The sequence below is a fragment of the Suncus etruscus genome, chromosome X, assembly GCF_024139225.1.
Source record: "Suncus etruscus isolate mSunEtr1 chromosome X, mSunEtr1.pri.cur, whole genome shotgun sequence".
Lineage (NCBI taxonomy): Eukaryota > Metazoa > Chordata > Mammalia > Eulipotyphla > Soricidae > Suncus > Suncus etruscus.
In genome coordinates this window covers 122,918,565-122,934,870 of record NC_064868.1, presented here as the reverse complement: position 1 = coordinate 122,934,870, position 16,306 = coordinate 122,918,565, and the positions used below count along the sequence as shown (strand labels likewise).

The following is a 16,306-nucleotide window of genomic DNA, read 5'->3' as shown; positions in this document are numbered from 1 at the left end:
CTCTATAATGGCCAGTATTGATTTATTTTTAATGTTTTTAATAAACATGGTTACAGAATTATTCATAGTTGAGTTTCATTCATAGAACGTAAACCACCCGTTAACAGTGCACCTTTCCCACCACCAATGTCCCCATTTTCCTCCCAGCCCCATACCTCTGCCTCTCTCTAAGGTAGGGATTCTCTTTCTCTTTATCTCTGTCTCTCTCCTTTGCATGAAGTAGTTTGTACTGTTGTTAATGAAGGGGCGCAATGCATGTCACTTTTCTCCCTTTCTGCACCCAGTTCTTGTCCAGAGTCATCTGTTCCAACTATCACCCTCATACTAGACCCTTCTCTATTCTAACTGCACCCACCACTCTTTGTGGCAAGCTACCTCTGACCCTCATTCCTAGATCCTGATCATCATCTCTATTGTCTCTGGATATTATGACCATACTGTAATTGAAAGTATTATAAATCATGGTGCCTTACTGGATGCAAAAACTAACAACATGGGCCTGAAGCTGGGAGATACCTGAAAATTGCTGAAGTGATCTGCTAATCCCGGCCACTTCAAGGGCCAAGCAGCATGTCAGCCTGAATGCCTTGCACTGAACTGCACACAAGGTTGGCAGAGAAACACTGCTGGGACCCTCCATCACTCTGGGAACCATTTGGCAGCCCCCCACTAAAACATAAATTCTGCATTAGAAATATAACTTTGCCCATAAAGCATACTCTGGTAAATCAATGTTACTGCAATAAAATGTTTATAAAAGGAAACAGTAAATGATATTAATCTATATCATCATTTGCCTCTTTTGTCTAATGTAAATTTCAAAGTGAAGTAACATAAAATAGGTTGGGGGTGTGAAAGCGAAGAGGAATTATTTTTCAAAAAATCATATCATGAGATTGGAAACTCTCGAATTAATTAATAATAGGATGGTTTTTCCTACACTGATATTGGTAAATATCATTTTTAAAAGTTAGTAATCATTGGGGCTGGAGAGAAAGCATGGAGGTAGAGCATGCAGAAGGATGGTGGTTCGAATTCCGGCCAGGAGCGATTTCTGAGCATAGAGCCAGAAGTAAGCCCTGCGCACTGCAGGGTGTGACCCAAAAACAACAACAACAACAAAAGTTATCAATCATCAATATAAATAGATGAAAAACTACAAACAGAACGTTGTTAAATGTAGACTAAAATGAAAATATATAAAACCATGCATAGTCTGTATTAACACTGTAAATGATACTTGTCTGCTAAAGTCCATAAAATCCTCTATTTGCTGCACTGCTTTGTATGTTTTTGTTTCCTTTTGTCACCATAAAGCCTAATGTGAAAAATATAAGTGACATTTTAAAAAAGTTATTTATTTTGAAAAGAATTATTGTTTAGAATTATATGTCTTAAAGCAATATCTTATTTATATTTAAACTTCTCATTTAAAACTAGCCACTAATGCAATTAAATAGCAGACCTCTTTGCAGTAAAATTCAGGGAGCCATAAAACCAAAGTATGTTGGAGAGACAAAATAACATGACATTAAGAAATTTTTGAAAAGACAAGATATATTGTGTAATGATCATGCTACCAGTTCAGAACTAAGGCAAGTAGATTGCATCTGGGCTGAACGTTCTTCCCTCCCAATTACTCTTAGCTCAAGTTGAGAATGTTTGAGAAGGAAAAAAACTTAAGCTTTGCAAAGCAACTTGGAGGTACTGCATTTTGGAGTCACCCACAACTTCTAGTCTATGTGGGTGTATAGCAAATTTCCTTTATGAGATTCCCTTTTCACTCATATTTCTTTTTTTTTCTTGTGTTTTTGTTTCTGTTTCTGGGCTCTACCCAGATAATTACACCTGGCTCTGGGCTCAAGAAATTGCTCCTGGCTGCACTCACTCCGGCAGGCTCGGGAGATCATAAAGGATGCCAAGATGGAACCCGGGTCAACTGTATGCAATGCAAAGGTCCTTCCTGCTCTGGCCCCCACATTCATTTGTTAAATAAAATTTCCTTACTTCACTATTTTATTTTCTCCTGAGAATCCACTGAAAAGTCAATGTACCTAGAAAAGTCTTGAATGGAGATTAGGATTGGCATTTCTTATGACATTCATAACTTTATCTCCACTGGAAATTCAAGTGGTAGTAATCAATGGTTAAGCAGATCTCAGGTGCAATTTGAGAGATGCATAAATACTGGCTGTTTTCAGAGTCATAGTCTATAATGGATCTGAGGCCAAAAGATATGATTTTTTTATTTAAACTCAAACTTGAATCTATTTCAATTATCACTTGTTATTTTGGAGTGGCTATTAAAGTGACATTTGTCATTGTGTCATTGTTGTTCAAGTGGTATGCATTCTATGACTATCTAATTTAAGTTAGTGAGGTATAAAAATATTTCAATCAGCTATACTTCTCTATTTAAGTCATATTTCAATCGAGGAAGACATTGTTGACTATAAATATGTCTGGTAAAAGAAACAAGCTGAAAATTTAATCAGGTATATTAAAGTGAAAACGCAATTTATATTTGTTGATACTAAATCATGTTTATAAAATTTTACCTCGTACTGGGAAATTTGGGGCCACACCCAGCTATGAATAGGGTTTACTTTATCTACTGTATGATCTGGAGCCACATATATTCATACTGTTTTTTAAAAATTAAAAGCTATTATAACCTTCATAAAACGTTTTGTTATGTTCTTCAGTAATAACTATGTTTGGTAACAAATGTTTACTAAACAGTACTACTTATTTGTACTCTAACAAAAATACCTATAATAATACGTAACAAAAAAGTACATTGTTGACTACAATGTATTTGTGTCCAGATAGATCAATGGGATGAATGCATTTTATGAATGTAGAAGGTCCTTAGCACCACATGGCCCCTGAGCACTGTTAGTTGTAATCTAGACGCACAAAAGAAACCAAAACAAATTTAATGAAATGAACTTGCAACCCAATAAAATACATCATTGGAAAGCAATGTAAGTGAAATTTCAATGTCTTTATGTTGTTACACAACTTTGCAAAATTGACATGTAAAATGAAATTTGTTATAAATGTGCAATTATTAATTGCTTCTCATCAGAATTAAATATTTCAATGTTATGGCAAATTATTTGTATATTGCAATTATAAGTAGGATGTGTCCTTTAGCATTAAAATTATGCCTACATCACGCACTCACTATTTATACAATAAACTACATATAAATTTTGAAAATAAATTTTAGCTTTTGTCAGTACTTTTTTGGAGGAGTCACACCCAGTGGTGTTCCAGGATTACTCTTGGCTCTGTGCTCAGGAATCACTCCTGGTCGGCTCAGGGGAACATATGGGGTGCCAGGGATCAAATCCATGTTGACCACATGTAAGCATATGCCCTACCCCTGTACTCTCTCCAGCCTGTATTTCACACCTTTATGTATTTGTTACTATGAGTTAAATAATCTGAATTATCTCTAGGCAATGCAAAACTGAAGAAGTATCACTGAGAAATTGCAATGTAAAAGAATGCTTGAATAAGTTGCAATAGTAAAAAAAATTTAAAAATTTTAAAAAATTGCAATCAATTGCAATGAAAACATAAAATTGTTTTTACTACTAAGTTTGCAGTACTATTCAGATTTCTTTAAGTTTTTTGGTAGGACAGAGAAATATAACCTACATAGTATATGTAACATATCCAAAATATACTCAGAATGTTAGAGTTACATCTATTCATGAATAGTATTCTTAACTAAGGTCTTTTTGAAGAAGTCAGAACATTTTGCTACTTAAACATCTATAATTAGTCTGCTAAGATCTTTCAGAAGACTCTTAAGGAAGAATTTAGAGAAGACACTAGTCAATATGTTTGCAATTACGCAAATGTTTTCAGAAAAGGCACACACATGCCACAGGCTTCACTTCAGAAACTTCACAATCATCTGAGGCCTCTATCACGCACACCAAAAACCTGACAATAATTCTTTTTTTTCCTTTGAGCCAGTGTTTTATTCTTCTTTAAGTAAAAATACATATCAAGAGTTATAAAATTATAGTCTAATAAGATTTACATAAGAAAAATCTTATTACTCATCTAACGCTACTAACCTATCTAAAAATCATTATATATATTTTTTCAGTCAGTAGTGTAAGTCACAATCTCTCATTTTAAGCTTAATAAAAAGAACAAACTAACATACTTGATGGAAAGCATGGATCATCCGGGTAAGTTTCTCTATCATATAAAAAAGGGTGGTATCGAATAATCCCTTCTACTATACCATCTCCTTCAACATGAGCCTTGAACTCAAAACTATCAGATGCTGTGTTTATATACAATGTCTGCATATCATCTTGTATTTCCCTTAGGTTTACAATCTTAGACGCCTTCCCCTTTTCAGACACAGAAATTTCAATGTCAATATTGTTGAAAGGTCCAGCTTCTTTTGATGTCTGTTTTTCGTTTCCTTTTGGGCCATGAATATAGTAATGATAAGTATGTGCTAACTGTCTTGTCCAGAGATGAAAATAATTTTTCAAGTACAGTATATGTTCTGGTTGTACTCCTGTGATAATCACAGTAGGAAAGCTCTCTGTATCCTTCTCCTCTGAGATAAGATGATGCAGAAAACTTTCGTCATCATGTGTAATGTGAACAGAATCAGAAGGCTTTCTGTTTCTAATATAGCCACTATAAATTGCCTCTTTGTTTTTCTCCTTCTTCTCGAAATCTTCTTTAGAAAGCAAAAGCTCATGAACATCTTGGGAATCTGCAGGTTTGCTTATCATTCTCGCTGACTGTCCAACGAAAACAACTGCCTGCTTGCCCCCAACACCAAAATAGGAAATATCGCTCTTTAAGCTGCGTGGCACTGGTACTGGACGAACGTATCCTGAATGATCACTTTCAAAGTCACCTTGCCTTGTGAATTTTGACAATCTATATTAAGTTGTTTAGAGGTCATTCCTCTTCCATTATCTATCACTGCAACAGCAGGCTTTCCTTGTGTATCATCAAAAAGCAGTTTAATCTGTATTCTCCTAATGCCAGTGTTTCGAGAAGTAGCAGACAACGAATTGTCCATTAATTCTGCAAAAGCAAAGGGCAAAGGGTTTTGTCCTTCACTTGCATAATATTCATACATGCCACTTTTAACCAAAGTGTCATAGTGAGGTAGGAAGTCAATTTGTTCTTTTGTAGCTGTAAGTAGCAGTTGATTGACTGCAGTAGGTATAGAGTGACTCCATCCTTAACAGTTCCATCAAAATTATCACAGGTAATTTCTTTTCTACTAGTTGTAAGAACAAACTTCTCTTTGGATGAAATGCCAAGTGTTTGGATGTTCCCCAGCTATTCTCGTGAACCCCCTCGGAGTTAAAAACTCAGGGACAGGGCCGCCGGAGAGATAGCATGGAGGTCAGGCGTTTGCCTTGCATGCAGAAGGACAGTGGTTCGAATCCCGGCATCCCATATGGTCTCCTGAGCCTGCCAGGAGTGACCCGTGAGCGCTGCCAGGTATGACCCGAAAACAAACGAACAAACAACAACTCACGAACTCCCAGGGATGAGGGGCTCAGAGTGGCCAAGCTAAGCAGCTCCCCCACCTGCTGCAAGCTAACTAGAGCTGGAGTTTGTTTTTTTTTTTCTTTCTTTGTAACTGCGGCGCGCGGGACTCTGCCGAAGTGGGCCCGGCGAAGGAACCCCGAAACCCCGACAGCAAAGACCCAGGAAATGAATGCGAGAGAGAGAGAGAGAGAGAGAGAGAGAGAGAGAGAGAGAGAGAGAGAGAGAGAGAGAGAGAGAGAGAGAGAGAGAGAGAGAGTCAAATGCAAAAAAATAGAATCAAGTGCAAAAAAAAGTAGAACCAAGCGCAAAACGAAAAATAGAATCAAGCGCAAAATAAAAATAAAATAAAAAAAAAAAGTTAAACGGCGCCCCCCTCAATGCAAAGCAATTCGACTCCCCAAACCCGGTCGGTAGCGGCGCTCAGCCCTGGCAGGGCCGGCGGGGGCGAGAGCGCGAGGCCAAGGCCGGAGCCCCGGGAGCCGCGGCAGGGGCGGCGGGTGACAGGTTTCTGGCCCTCGGGCTGCCGAGCGCCCCGAACTCCTCTTCCTTCCCCGCGCCCCGTCGCCCCGCCGTTCCCGGGCGCCTTTACCTGACACACGGACGCGCGGAAGCCGGCGGAGTCCAGGCGGCCCGGGAGCTGCGGCGGCCGCTCGGCCAGCTGCGACGCCTTCTCGCGCCGGTCCAACAGGTACACGGGCCGCAGGCGGCGGCGGCGCGGCCGAGACTGAGCGCGGCGGAGACGCGGGCGAGGGGAACCCGGGAACCGGTTCGAACGAGCTCCGCCCCGTCCCGCCACGTCACTTCGGCGGCCCCGGGCCGGAGCCGCCGCCGCCGCCCGACCGAGCGACCGCGCCGCGCGGAGCCGGCCCGAGAGGCCAAATTTTCCTATACATGGATGTACACGGAATCTATTATGCTGTTTATAAGGAGTTTCACCAAGGATTATTGCCTACGGAATCCCACTGGCCATCAACAGTACCCAGTTAAAGGGCCCAAAGGGGTCATATTCCAGTGTCTCCTACATATGTCACTGTACTTCATGCCAATGCGTAGGCTCAGCCTGCATGAATGATATTTAGTGCTCTAATCCCAAATACTCTGGGCCTGATTGTGCCTTTCCATAGTTTATTAGGCCATATAGCCCTGAGATTCCAGCAGAATCAGTGTGTTGCTACACCAGAATATCTAAGGATGGAGATGGGCAATTCTATTAAGCAAAAATGTGAGAGATCTTGCTTTTGTAGACTCTGCCTTATTGCCTTTTTCACTGACTTGACCTTGCTAATTTTGGTCCACAGGCCGTGCAGTATTCCTTGGCAGGCCGTTTTAAGATTCCAAGCTGGAGTAGGATACCGTGCCAGGATGTCTCTACGGTTGTTCCTATGTCTGACCTTATTGTGGATGACAGAGTGGTGCTCACAGTCTCAAGGGTCCACAGGGAAGCCTCTGTCCTGTAAATCTAAACAATGATAATGTACCTGAATGGGTTTTGCCAGCAATTCGCCAACTTGATGCTTAATAAAATCAGTTAATTTTTAAAAAACCATAGCCTAAATGAGATTACCTATAGGAAGCCAATGAGGGGGCCAAGGAAGGGGGCCAAAAGGGTGGTTAACCAACCAATCAGTTTCCATTCTACTCCTTCTTGTTTAATATTTATTGCCAGGTGATATAAGTTATCCTGAATTTCCTGTCTATTATCAGAAATACTAGAGCAATACGTGCCTTTTACCTTCTCACGGCATTGATGATGAAACAGCAACAAATAGTCTATGGCTGCTCTGTTGTCCTGCCTCATTGTACTGTTCTTGATTAAACAAGGCAATGGCTGTGGAGGTAGCATTCAGGGATTTAGCTAAATTGCACCCTGTATGTTGTAGCTGTCATTGATTAACAGGCAAAAAGGAACAGTCCTACAATAGATATTATCATGGATACACTTTCAGAATCAGACAAAAAGGAAACTTTATCTGAACATTTTTCTGTCAAGGGGGCTGATCGAGTCTTTCACTGCTGATAAATCTTTTCTAACTGGTACCTATCAGGTAAAAGGGCTGTCAATTGTGATGGACAATTGCCTGTGGCATTGACAGGAATATAATTGTAGGTATATTGTCCACAGGTAAAGAACCAGTCTAATGAAAAATGTATATTACCATAATTATGAGCCAATTATTCAATTTTTTGTTGGTCTTTGGGGTCACTCCCGGTGACACTCAGGGGTTACTCCTGGCTATGTACTCAGAAATCACTCCTGACTTGAGGGACCATATAGGATGCCAGGAGATCAAACCGCGGTTCATCCTAGGCTAGCCTGGGCAAGGCAGATAAAGCCTTACCCTTGTGTCACTGCACCAGCACCAGAATTTTGAGCAGTTAAGAGAACCCAGTTTTTGTCTTTGGAGTGCTGAACACTTATTAAATGTCATACAAGTACTTTGATTAGCAATAATAACAAATGGAGAAAATAGTTTGATTGATTCCTTTGGGGTAGAATAGAAATTGGGACCCCAATGAGGCAAATCCTTAAACGTTATTGTCTTGTTGGGAAAATGCGAGAAAAGGTGAGGTTGGAGATAGCATCATAAGGTTTTCACACTGGTGTAACACAATGGTCTAACATATAATGCACACAGATATCTTATTACAAACAGAATGAAGTAAGATTAAGACTTTCTGCTAGAGAAATCCAATAATTTTGTCCAAAGGGAACATGGGGTGACAAAACAAAGGCACATTGTCCCATCATAACCATCAAAAAAATTGTTGACAAATGCATAGTGGATAGTTTTATCTAGAGGCCAGAGTGTCTTTCATGGTCTCCTTCCAGGGTAGTCTTTTATTCTGCATTCTCTGAGAGCACCTGTTCCTCAGCATCATCATCTGGAACTGTTTGCTTGCAGAACCATCCTCTGGAAGTCTCTTTGGGAGTAGGTGGTCTCCTTAAGATCTGTGGAAGTAACAGAAGGGGAAATCTCAGGGTTTGTTGTGGCCCTGGAGACAGTTTGGTTAGTTAGTGTTATAAGTCTTCCCAAGAGTCAGCGTGTAGCTCCTTCTTTTATGCCAAAAATGCACACAGATCCACAGCCCCTGATAAGGACTGGACTTGCGCCTTGCCATTGGCCAAGTTAATGGATCTGTCCAGAGTGCCACTGATTTTTAGTTGAAGGATGCTACAGTTTGTCAGCTGCTAAGTGACCAGACTGATAAAGTTATGAAAAATTAATGGCAATGCATGTGCCAGCACATTTTTGGTGAGTCTTTTATGGCATAGAATTGTATTTTAATCATGTTAATGTTTTTTAACGAGAAATTTTTAGTTTGAGTTAAAAACTGATATCTCAAAAGTGAATGAGGCTTTGAAAATAGTATTTTATCATGAAAGGTAGAGATACCAAATAAACAGATATTTCAAAGAAAACCAAATAGCACTGAGCAAAACTTTTCAGCACTACTGGAATTAAACCGACGCCTAGGTGGCCACCATATTTAGATTGAAACACACATGAACAGACAAAAGAATTGATCCAAACTTACATTAGAAAAATTGGCCTGGTTTAATATATTCCCATCTGTTAATCTCTGCTTTCACTTGCTTGGAGAGTGCAGTTTCCTCTTTGAAGATGCCTTTAGTCTCAATGTCCTGGAGTGCTTTACTATGTGTTGTTCTATATATCTTATGGTTTCAGGTCTTATATCGAGGTCTTTCATCCATTTGGATTTAACCTTCGTACATGATGTTAGCTGGGGGTCTAAGTTCAATTTTTTGCAAGTGGCTAGCCAGTTGTGCCAACACCGCTTGTTGAAGAGGCTTTCATTGCTCCATTTAGGATTTCTTGCTCCTTTATCAAAAATTAGGTGATTGTATGTCTGGAAAACATTCTCTGAGTATTCAAGCCTATTCCACCTGTCTTTGTTCCAATACCATGCTGTTTTGATAACTATTGCTCCCCACTGAGTGGGAGAAACTATTCACCCAATACCCATCAGACAAGGGGCAAATCTCCAAAATATACAAGGCACTAATAGAAATTTACAAGAAAAAAACATATAATCCCATCAAAAAATGGGGTGAAGAAATGGACAGACACTTTGACAAAGAAGAAATATAAATGGCCAAAAGACACATGAAAAAATGCTCCACATCTCTAATTGTCAGGGAGATGCAAATCAAAATAACTATGAGGTACCACCTCACACTCCAGATATTGGCACACATCACAAAGAATGAAAACAAGCAGTGTTGGCAGGGATGTGGAGAGAAAGGAACTCTTATCCACTGCTGGTGAGAATGCCGTCTAGTTCAACCTTTATGGAAAGCGATATGGAGATTTCTCCAAAAACTGGAAATCGAGCTCCCATACGACCCAGCTATATCACTCCTAGGAATATACCCTAGGAACACAAAAATACAATAAAAAAATCCCTTCCTTACACCTATATTCATTGCAGCACTATTTACCATAGCAAGACTCTGGAAACAACCAAGAAACCCTTCAACAGATGAATGGCTAAAGAAACAGTGGTACATATACACAATGGAATATTATGCAGCTGTCAGGAGAGATGAAGTCATGAAATTTTCCTATATATGGATGTACATGGAATCTATTATGCTGAGTGAAATAAGTCAGAGAGAGAGAAAGATGCAGAATGGTCTCCCTCATCTATGGGTTTTAAGAAAAATGAAAGATATTCTTGCAATAATAAATTTCAGATCCAAAAGAGAAAAGAGCTGGAAGTTCCAGCTCACCTCATGTAGCTCACCACAAACAGGAATGAGTTTATTTAGAGAAATAACTACGTTTCTAACTATCCTAATAATGAGAATGTAGGAGGTAAATAGAAAGCCTGTCTAGAGTAAAGGCGGGGGTTGGGTGGGGTGGAGGTATATTTGGGACATTGGTGATGGGAATGTTGCACTGGTGATGGGTGGTGTTTTTTACATGACTGAAACCCAAACACAATCATGTATGTAATAAATTTGTTTAAATAAAAAAATTATAAAAGAGAATAATTGGCTCGGGTAAAATAAGACAAGCACTTATAAATGTAGAGCCAACATGTTCGCAGAAACAAATTTTGTTTGTAGGAAAACTTTTCCAGCTTCTAAAAGTAGTTAATGTAGATGGAATGGAGCTTTGCTGAAAATAAAAGCTTCAAGCTTTATTTAGCACAAAACATTTCCAAAGCAATCCTAAGTTTGAAGTTTAAAATATTAAGTAAAATGGTTAATGAGCATTTCAAAATTTTATGTGAAATGGTTAATGAGCACTGTAGAAAGAGTCTTCATCTTGAAGTGAAGTTCTTTAAATAACCAGATTTTACCTAAACTGTTCTTCTCAGTTTACAATGTACACTTTAAATATATTCCAGTAGAACAGCAAGACAGCTGTAATAAATTGTTAAAATTTATATTATTAAACAGGAAAACATAAGCTATGACTATTCAAGGTATGAAAAACTGACTTTAAAAACAAACAAATGTCCGTACTTTGAAGACCAAAGTTAATCATTTGTAAATTACCAGGAATTGAATTTTTTTCTTTTTTTTTTAACCATTTCAGGTATATCATTCTGAAGTTTCTAAAAATTTATCTCATAATCTCTTCTTGCTTCAGTGTTTGCTAATCATAGGTCCAAGAGTTTCTATATATTTAAAAATATTTAATGCATTTCCACGTTTAGATATTTAAGACCAAAATTAAATTTGACACAGGTTGACAATCCAAAACAAAATTTAGTTACTTTTATAATACTAATTACTCATAAAATTAACAATATTATTTAAAAAGGCTAATCACGTTTCCCCACACATTTTTTCAAATACATTTAAAATCAAAATAAATTTTCTAAGAGAAACATAAAAGACTCAAATTTTAAAACTTTTGTGGCCATTTGACTTAAAATGCCAAAAAGTTTTCATTAAGTAATAATCTGTTATTACAAGTGACAGAATTATGACCTTGTTCTAAAATTCCTGAGAGGAAATTAAAAAAATTTCCTGAGAAGCATGGACAAAAGTAGTCCAGTGCTCTTATCTCCCTGCCAGCCAGCTCACCCCGCTGGAGAATCCTTTAACCCTTACAGAGCTGAACTTAGAGAGTTTCCTAATTCCCAATGTGTTAATAATTACTTTACACACCCAATGCACAAAGCTTAAACAGCAATTTGCTTGCAATTACACAAATGTTTTCAGAAAAGGCACACACATGCCACAGGCTTCACTTCAGAAACTTCACAATCATCTGAGGCCTCTAATTCTAATCCCACTGCTCTCTGCCATCTCTAGCAGAGCAATCAAACTTGCAACTACAAGGACACATGCAGGCTAGCACTATTTCTGCTGAACATAAGCCAAATTCCACCAACTTAAAGGGAGAGGTGACAGTCTCTCCAGAAAGTATTTCATATATTTTGAGTACAAAGAACACAATAGCACAGATAGATAGACATACAAGGGCCCATATTACAAGGGAAAGAAACCAATACACTCAAGTAACAAAATACAACTATACAATTAATATTCTTGTACATATCATGTTACAAAATAATCTATCAGACACTTTTCCCCTCAATACTGTAAGGGATGACAGTAAAATTAATAAAATATATTATCTGCTTCTTTCGGTGAGGAAAAAGGACCCTGAGAGAGAAAGCAGTTATCTGTAACTCTCAATCGGGGCATCCTAAGAATTCTTCTGTATCTTTAGATGGGAAGGTCTCCTGTGACCCTTGAGAGGGAAAATTATTTAAGCCTTAGATGTTTACACTTTACTTCTCAGAGTCCTCTGCTTTTAGCAAAGTTCTCTCTTGGTATAAGGGCCCCGGGCCTGGTACATTCTCAAACAGAGATAAAATGCTTGGACAAAAACCCTACCTTCACAAAATCAAGAGAATAAAAATCATACCAAGTATTTTCTTAGATTATGTTACACTGAAATTAAAAGTCAATCACAGGGGGTCCAAGTCAATCATAAGGGGTCCCAGGGTCTCCAGCCAACATGCCACGGTGCATCCAGATGCCTGAGCATCTGCAGGCACCATATAGATCCAGGTATGATCCATGGATGGGAAGGTGACCCAGATCATGTACTCCCTGTCCATGCTCACGAAGGTGGAACAGCTGAGGAAGAAGTTTCAGGTTTTGTTCAATGTGGGGTCAGGCCTGCAGCGACTATTCTACCAGGGCAAGCAGATGGAGGATGGCCACACGCTCTTCGACTAAGATGTACACCTCAGTGACATTATCCAGCTGCTCGTGTGCCAGAGCCTTGTGTTGCTCCCTGCTGGTGGTGGCCGGGAGAGGGAGTCCAAGCTCTAGGATTCAGTCTCAGGGTTTTGCCTGGGCCAGAGGGAGTCGGACAAAGCATCCAAAAGCAGCAAGGTGGATGCTAAGGCAGGTCTGGCTGACGAGGAGAATTGGGATGAGACTGGGCTGGGCCTGTACAATGTGAATGAGTACATAGAAGCACGGGACACTAATATGGGCATGGGTGCCTGTTTCAAGGCCCAGGTGGTGCAGGTAACCAAGAAGGCCTCATCAATGACTAAGCCCTGCAGCTAACTACACGGCCATTCCTGAGGAGGAGGAGAATGGGATTGTCTACCACATGAAATATCACCACTACCCTGAGAATGGTGTGGTGCAGATGAGCACCCAGGAATGCGTTCCCAGGCTAGGCACATCCTCCTGTGGCAGTAACAGGAGGCAGCCAGACGATCATACTCAACTACAACCCTGACAACCCCTAGGAGTGCAGGTTCTGGTACATCGCCCAGATCCTGAGCAAACGGGAGACATGGACGTCCTGATTGGGAGCGAGTACCGCAATGACTGTCTGATCATCTTTGTGGATGAAATGTTCAAGATTGAGCACCTGGAGGTGGGAAGCCCCATCATGGAGAACCCCCTGAGACAAAAGAGTGGACCATCCTGCAAATGGTGCAAGGACAACTCCAGCAAGTTGTGCCATGCTTGTGCCTGCCACCTGTGAGGGGGCAAGTAGGACCTTGACAAGCACCTTCTGTGCGATGTGTGTGACATGGCTTTCCACCTCTACTGTCTGTGCCTGCCCCTCACCAGCGTCCCACCCAAGAAGGAGTGGTTCTGCCCAGAGTGCCATAATGATGCCAGCGAGGTGGTGCTGGCCAGGGAAAAGTTGAAAGAAAGCATGAAGAAAGCCAAGGTGGCCTAAGCTACGTCCTCCTCCAGTCATGACAGGGGCAAGGGCATTGCCTGCACCATAGAATGCACTATCATGCCCTCCAACCAATATGCCCCATCACAGGCATCCTCGAGGGCACCATGTGGAAGTTCCAAGTGCAGGTGAGTGAGTCGGGGGACCATCAACCACATGTGGTGGGCATTTATGGAAGCAGCAATGATGGTGCCTATTCCCTGGTCTTGACCAGGTGTTACGAGTACAATGTGGTCCACAGCAACTTCTTTACCTACAAGGGCAGTGGTGGCATAGACCTCTGTGGCAGCAAGCAGGCCACTTGTCTCAAGGACCAGGGGGTGCAGGTGACCAAGAATGCCCCATCAGCTGCTAAGCCCTGCAGCTACATGGCCATTCCTGAGGAGGAGGAGGAGGATGAGCTCATCTATCTACCACATGAAATACAACAACTACCCTGAGAATGGTGTGGTGCAGATGAGTGCCCGGGCCATGCTTACCCATGCCAGGTACATCCTCCTGTGGCAGGAAATGGAGGCAGGCTAGATGCTTATGCTCAACTACAACCCTGACAACCCCTAGGAGTGCAGCTTCTGGTACTTTGCCCAGATCCTGAGCAAGCAGGAGACACAGATGCAGTGCAAGGTCTTCACCAATGTCCTCATCGGGAGCAGGTACCTCAACAACTGTCAGATCAACTTCGTGCTGAAGTTTTCAAGATCGAGCACCTGGAGAAGGGAGCCCCATGGTGGAGAACCCCTTGAGACAGAAAGAGTGGACCATCCTACAAACAGTGCAAGGACAACCCCAGCAAGTTGTGTCATGCCTGTGCTTGCCACCTGTGCAGGGGCAAGCAAGAGCCTGACAAGCACCTTATGTGCGATTAATGCGACATGGCCTTCCAGCTCTACGTCTGTGCCTGCCCCTCACCTGCGTCCCACCACAGGAGGAGTGATACTGCCTGGAGTGCGGCAATGATGCCAGCGAGGTGGTGCTGGTCAGGGTAAAGTTGAAAGAAAGCAAGAAGAAAGCCAAGGTGGTTTCAGCCACATCCTCCTCGAGTAGGGACTGAGGCAAGGGCATAGCCTGCACAAAAGAATGCACTATCATGCCCTCCAACCACTACAGGCGTATCCCGGGCATCCCCTTGGGCACCATGTGGAAATTCCGAGTGCAGGTGAGTTGGGGGACCATCGGCCACATGTGGCGGGCATCTACAGACACAGCAACGATAGTGCCTATTCCTTGCACTTGGCTGGGCATTACGAACACAATGTGGACCACAGCAACTTCTTTACCTACAAGGGTAGTGGCGGCAGAGACCTCTCCGGGAACAGTAGACCACCAAACAGTCCTGTGACCAGAAGCTCTGAACTGCTCTGCCCCATCAATGACCACAAAGGAGCAGAGGCCAAGGACTGGCAGTCAGGCAAGCCTATGTGGGTGGTTCTCAGTGTCAAAGGTGGCAGACACAGCAAGTATGTGCCACCAGAGGGCAACCACTATGATGGCATCTACAAGGTGGTAAAGCCTGAGAAGGGGAAGTCTGGGTTACTGGTGTTGCTATATGCTGCAGCGAGATGATGAGGAGCCAGACGCGTGGACCAAGGAAGGAAAGGACCAGACAAAGAAGCTGGGGCTGACCATGCAGTACCCTGCTGGTTATCTGGAGGTGCTGGCCTGGAAGCAGAGCTGCAGTAAGGTGTTGGAGGAAGAGGAGCAGGAAGAGGACATGGAAGTAAGCAGCTCTGTGACCACCAAGAAGGGAAAATGGAAGAGCAAGTCCTCAGAGGACCCGTCAAATGTCTCCCCATTGATCACCCCCAATAAGTCCAAGGTAGAGAGAGACCCTCCGCCTGCTGGCACAGCAGACCTGCCTCATCAAGGAGGATAAAAGGAACGCCAAGCTGTGGAGTGAGATCAAGAAGGCCGGGAAGGACTGAATGTTCCAGTTATTCCCGAGCAAAGTAGAGGAGACTTTCCAGGGCATCTGCTGCCAGGAGCTCTCTGTGTTTCTGTGTTTCTGAATCCCTTGCCTAGGGAGCACACCCCCAAAAACCTGTCATCTAGAGGCAGCAGAAGAGCATGCTTCACTTAGTGGCCAGGCACTCTTTCTAACCAATGAACCCCAACACAACATGCAGGAAAAACCACACTACAAGCGTGACAATGGGGAAACCTGCACAGGCAAACACCATTCACAGAGAATGAAGACAAAAGCTCGGATGACCTAACAAATTCCAACCACTGATTAATCTTTCAGATAAGGAACTTAAAATAGCAATATGGAAGATGTTTGAAGAACTCAAAGAAAGCATAGATCGATCTGAACAGAGCACAAAGACAGAAAGCAGAATACTCCAAACTAAAATAACAGATCTGAAAAACACGGTAGCTCAACTGAAAACCTCAATGGATGGCCTCGCCAACAGGGTATCAGCTGCTTAGGAGAGAATAGGAGTACTGGAAGGTGTGATGCAGGAAAACTCAACACAACAGAAGAAATTGGAAAAGAACATTAAGACAAACGAACAGGCAATGGAATGCGAACAGATGGCAAACCTCACAAA

The 16,306-nt window shown here is 41.8% G+C and overlaps 1 pseudogene; it reads left to right on the top strand.

Annotated features, from left to right (window-relative positions):
* The first annotated feature begins 8,108 nt into the window (after positions 1–8,108).
* Positions 8,109–15,763, top strand: LOC125999043 (E3 ubiquitin-protein ligase UHRF1-like; annotated as a pseudogene).
* The last annotated feature ends 543 nt before the right edge of the window (positions 15,764–16,306 follow it).